Here is a 6,447-nt window from a genome sequence, read left to right on the forward strand (position 1 = left end):
TCAGAATCCTATTGGAATCCTATTGGACTATGTTTTTCTTATTGGAAATCTAAAGTAATAATTTTGGATCCTATAAGATTCTCGCAATCCTATAGGATTTTGTGTCACCTCTATCATAATCCTATTGGACTACCTTTTCCCTATTGGAAATCAAAAATAATCCTATTGGATCCTAAATCTATTAGGAATTCTTCACCCCAATCCAAATCTTATTAGAGCTTTTTTTTCTTTATTGAACCCATTCAATTATAGTTTGTTGTAATTTGTTCCAATACAATGCAACATCATTCATTTTGATTCAGCACCACAATATGGGAGCTGTAATTCGAGGCTGCAAGTTAATTTGCAGTATGACCACCAGTACAGTACACCTTTTTCAACAAAACACTCGCTTAAAAACAAAAGCATCAGAATGTGTACCAGCAAGTAATATGTTGTCATTTATCTGAATGTTGATAATACGACCTGTGTGCTCTAGTGACGTCTGTTTGTGCCGAGTTTGATTTGTGTTGCCTAGGAATTTCTATGGCGTGCATGGAGCTTCCCCATTCATCATTGTCCCCCAAGATGAAATCGGGGAGGGGACTGTGGATCTGTCTCTGTCCGTGCGTTCATACGTTAGCCACGAGCGATATCTCAGACAGCTCTGGGATGATTTTGACGAAACTTGGGTGAATGATGTGTCTTCCCATAGAGATCCGGCATTTACAAAATTACACTGATTGGCCCAAGGCAGGAGCTATAGTAATTAACTACATAATTTGTTGGGGGCGACATGTTTACTGTAGCCTTGTTACAAAATGACTTGAAGCTGAAGCTACTTCTTCGTGTAAATCATTCTATATTTCCCCCTTTCAGGGTTAACTCTACTTGTTTTTTATCCAATGTTTACTCATGTTGTGTCCCTTGGGGGGATGGAGATGCACGAGATAGCTACTGGGTAGAGCGGACATTGCCGGTGTTGTGCCGAAAATCTCCCCCCTGCCAGAATTCTCCCCCTTTTCGCATTCTTCATTGCTGTGACTTGCCAGATTTTTTTACTTGTCCGAAAGCTGAAGTGACTCTCCCAACAAAAAAAGTATGTAAAACCATCGGCCAAAAGGGTGACTGAAAATGAGTGAAGTACATAGGAGGGATCTGAAATATTTTTCTGCGCTTTTCCATACATAGACAATGTTATCACACCCTTGCGGCCATCCAAAATAAAAGGACTGCTATACATTTGGCTGGCATGCTACGGGAGGGACGAGAGGAATCATGAGAAATTTGACAAAATATATTTATTGGAGCCAAATCTTTGCGAATAGCCTATTCTACTCTGGTGGAGCTGTGGCACAAAAGAGATGTGTAGTAGTCTAGGCCTATCTGGCTATCTGTGTGTGCCCGAAGCGCACAGATGGAGCGAGTGACAGTCAAAGAGCCTGCAAGATGTGCATCTTGGTTGTGATTGGTTGATTGGTGATTGGTTGTAAATCCTTATGGGCTGCAGAGCAGCTCTGCTGTCCTCAGAACTGGATAATTATAAACCGATTCGCATTTTTTCCTCATCCTCCTTTCTTATTAGGCCTAGGCTGCTATATGCATTGTAGGTAGGTTGCACATTGCTGGAATAATCTAATTTTCTTTTGACTCCTCATTATAAACTCAGCAAAAAAAGAAACGTCCTCTCACTGTCAACTGCGTTTATTTTCAGCAAACTTAACATGTGTAAATATTTGAATGAACATAACAAGATTCATCAACTGAGACATAAACTGAACAAATTCCACAGATATGTGACTAACAGAAATTGAATAATGTGTCCCTGAGCAAAGGGGGGGTCAAAAGTAACAGTATCTGGTGTAGCCACCAGCTGCATTAAGTACTGCAGTGCATCTCCTCCTCATGGACTGCACCAGATTTGCCAGTTCTTGCTGTGAGATGTTAACCCACTCTTCCACCAAGGCACCTGCAAGTTCCCGGACATTTCTGGGGGGAATGGCCCTAGCCCTCACCCTCCGATCCAACAGGTTCCAGACGTGCTCAATTGGATTGAGATCCGGGCTCTTCGCTGGCCATGGCAGAACACTGACATTCCTGTCTTGCAGGAAATCACACACAGAATGAGCAGTATGGCTGGTGGCATTGTCATGCTGGAGGGTCATGTCAGGATGAGCCTGCAGGAAGGGTACCACATGAGGGAGGAGGATGTCTTCCCTGTAACACACAGCGTTGAGATGGCCTGCAATGACAACAAGCACAGTCCGATGATGCTGTGACACACCGCCCCAAACCATGACGGACCCTCCACCTCCAAATCGATCCTGCTCCAGAGTACAGGCCTCGGTGTAACGCTCATTCCTTCGACGATAAACGCGAATCCGACCATCACCCCTGGTGAGACAAAACCGCACTCGTCAGTGAAGAGTACTTTTTGCCAGTCGTGTCTGGTCCAGCGACGGTGGGTTTGTGTCCATAGGCGACGTTGTTGCCGTTGATGTCTGGTGAGGACCTGCCTTACAACAGGCCTACAAGCCCTCAGTCCAGCCTCTCTCAGCCCATTGCGGACAGTCTGAGCACTGATGGAGGGATTGTGTGTTCCGGGTGTAACTCGGGCAGTTGTTGCCATCCTGTACCTGTCCCGCAGGTGTGATGTTCGGATGTACCGATCCTGTGCAGGTGTTGTTACACGTGGTCTGCCACTGGGAGGACGTTCAGCTGTCCGTCCTGTCTCCCTGTAGCGCTGTATTAGGTGTCTCACAGTACGGACATTGCAATTTATTGCCCTGGCCACATCTGCAGTCCTCATGCCTCCTTGCAGCACGCCTAAGGCATGTTCACGCAGATGAGCAGGGACCCTGGGAATCTTTCTTTTGGTGTTATTCAGAGTCAGTAGAAAGGCCTATTTAGTGTCCTAAGTTTTCATAACTGTGACCTCAATTGCCTACCGTCTGTAAGCTGTTAGTGTCTTAACAAAAATATTTGTCATTCAAAATACATCTGTGAATGAGAATAGCATAGACTCCGACTTTCATAATTATTCCCAATTAAAAGCAGTAACTTTAGGACATTAAACACTTTATCAGAATAGTTTGGAAAATACTCTTCATAACTTTAATTTGTGTTAATGCTTTTGTGATATTTCACTTAGTAGGATTAGGCTTTTGGTTGTTTGGTTCGCAATGGCAAGGATTTTTTTTCTTTCTGGCCTCACATGCTGGGATCATTTCTGTCTTATAATGCTCTGCTCAAATGTAAGGTTTGTTCAAATTTCTCATTTGATTTTTATATCTTGCCATTGTTTCTTCTATCTCTCACATTATTACCTTAGCAGTGGTGATTTTAGCATGTGAATGTTGATGGGACAAACATTAATATATTTTAGTTCATGCATGCCAGCAAAGTCTCTACACAACACTAAACAATACATTAATTGCACTATAACAGTGACAAATGGTGCCCACAAACTGTTAGGGCCTACATAAAGCTGTCCCAACAGCAGAGCTTTCTTTTCAGCACAATGAATCCTTACCACTGCTACACTGGCTGTCAGCGAAGCCTTGTCTGGCAGCGAAACAGTTCATTCAGCCTCATTTACTTCTGTAAAAAAAACATAGCTGACGTGGCTAACTTGCTTAAACAAATGTATTTTCTACTGACAATTGAGATGTACAAACTATGGCATAAGGGGATGACGAGCAGATAAGAGGCAATCTGTAATTTCGATTAAGACATTAATGAGCGAGCTAGGATGGACGTAGTCAATATAACTATTTGTTCAGCACCTTTGAAATGTACAGTGACAGAATTCAGAACATGGGCCGATCTTACAATATTCTCCCTGTACACCAAGTAAGAACCGTAGGATGAATAAAGAGGGCATATAAGCAGACAATGAAAGCTCTTACAATATTTGATGATTACATTTCTCTAAAACAGGTTATAGGCTACCTGTGCACCACCAAGTCAGAATAGTAGGCTAAGTAATGAGGGGGAAAGGGACCAAATTATTAGGGTGAGGCACATGGGCTACTAACAGCTTCCTACACAACATACACTTAGTATGACTTTCTTAGCTACAGTATATATATCTCCTTGGCATATTACATAATTTATGGAGCAGCATACAAGACAAGGACTCACTTGAACAGGAAGGCGGAGCGGCGGTCCTTGTAGGTATATTTAGTCATCAAACTTCGTCATCAATGTCTGGATTTATGGTGCTTTCAAGACAACTGGGAACTGGTAAAAAAACAAGGTTGAATCAGGACGTCAGTGATCTTCAGGTCGGAGCTCTAGAAAGAGGCCGAAATCACGACTTGGAATTCTGAGTTGGATGACCGTTCAAAACTTATTTTCCCAGTCGGAGCTCAAATTCCCAGTTTTCTTGAACTCACTGAAGTCTGAGATTTCCCAGTGCCGACTTCCCAGTTGTTTTGAATGCGTCAGAAGTAATCCTGGACTGACAGCATAGCCAATGTATTCAACCTTTTCTGGCTCATGGCATGTGAACGTTTATCCTTTAAAGTTTAGAAAAGAGACCCTTAAACCCAGACGTGGACCACACACCCACTCCACTGAATAGCAGGCTAGTGATTGCTTTGCAACGCTTGTAGTTAGCCACTGAATCATTCCAAACCACTTATTGTTGAATTAGCGATTTCCAACTTGTTGTTTAATGTTTATGTACAATGGCCGATGAGCACCGGTACATTTTATCTATAATTTCACTTCATATTACAAGGATTGAAAAGGATTTCCCAGTAGATTGTCGACGTGATTCATGATGATGACTACTTGTCTAGTTTGCTAGCTAAGATTTTAAAAGTATGATGTTTGGGGCTCCCGAGTGGTGCAGCAGTCTAAGGCATTGCATCTCAGTGCTAGACGCGTCACTACAGACCCTGGTTTGATTCCAGGCTGTATCACAACCGGCCGTGATTGGGAGTCCCAGACTGCAGGAGCATAATTGGCCCTGCGTCGTTAGTGTTTGGCTGGGGTAGGCAATCAAGGATTGGACCCTTTTTGTAAATTTTCGCCTAAAATGACATACCCAATTCTAACTGCCTGTAACTCAGGCCCTGAAGCGAGGATATGCATATTATTGGTACCATTTGAAAGGAAACACTTTGTAGTTTGTGGAAATGTGAAAGGAATGTAGGAAAATATAACACAATAGATCTGGTAAAAGATAATACAAAGAAAAAACCAACCGTTCTTTAGTATTTTTTTGTACCATCATCTTTGAAATGCAAGAGAAAGACCATCATGTATTATTCCAGCCCAGCTGCAATTTACATTTTGGCCACTAGATGGCAGCAGCGTATGTGAAAAGTTTTAGACTGATCCAATGAACCATTGCATTTCTGTTCAAAATCTTGTATCAAGACTGCCCAAATGTGCCAAATTGGTTTCTAAATAACTTTTCATGTTTCAAAACTGTGCACTCTCCTCAAACAATAGCATGGAATTATTTCACTGTACTGGCTACTGTAAATTGGACAGTGCAGTTAGAAGAACAGGAATTTAAGCTTTCTGCCAATATCAGATATGTCTATGTGTAACGCCCTGGCCATAGAGAGGGGTTTTTTGTTCTTTATTTTGGTTAGGCCAGGGTGTTACATTGGGTGGGCGTTCTATGTTCCTTTTTCTATGTTTTTGTATTTCTTTGTTTTGGGCCGTGTGTGGCTCCCAATCAGGCACAGCTGAAGCTCGTTGTTGCTGATTGGGAGTCACACATAAGGAGCATGTTTTTCCTTTGGGTTTTGTGGGTAATTGTTTCTGTTAGTGTTTGCACCTGACAGGACTGTTGGCTGTCGGTTTTCTCTTTTCTTGTTTTTGTATAGTGTTCTTTCTCTATTAAATATGACGAACACTAACTCCGCTGCGTTTTGGTCCACTCTCTCTTCAGACAGCCCTTACACTATGCCCTGGGAAATTTTCATGTTACTTACAACCTCATGCTAATCGCATTAGCCTACTTTAGCTCAATGTCCCGCAGGGGACCCACCGATCCTGAAGAAGTTTTAACTGACTTGCATAGTTAAATAAAGGTTAAATAAATAACAATGAAATAAAAATTCCATAAAGTTACATTAGAAGTGCCCATCCAAGAAGGTCATTGGCCACAGATAAAATGATGTGAAATCACATTATATCTACCATACCTTTGATTAGACTGATCATGTTAACATTTTATTTAACCAGGTAAGTCAGTTAAGAACAAATTCTTATTTACAATGACAGCCTGTGATGCAGCCTGTATTCGATCCAGGTACTGCAGTGACACCTCTTGCACTGAGATGCAGTGTCTTAGACCACTGCGCCACTCAGCAGCCCCCCATCATAAGGAAGCACCCAAGGGGCTTCAATTTTCAAGCCCTCCCCGTAGATTTTGTGGCAACGTAGTGTTCCCATGAGTGACAGAACTCTGAGCCAATCACGACACAACTACAGAATATTACCAAC

This window comes from Salmo salar, chromosome 22 (genome assembly GCF_965601325.2).
Source record: "Salmo salar chromosome 22, fSalSal1, whole genome shotgun sequence".
NCBI lineage: Eukaryota > Metazoa > Chordata > Actinopteri > Salmoniformes > Salmonidae > Salmo > Salmo salar.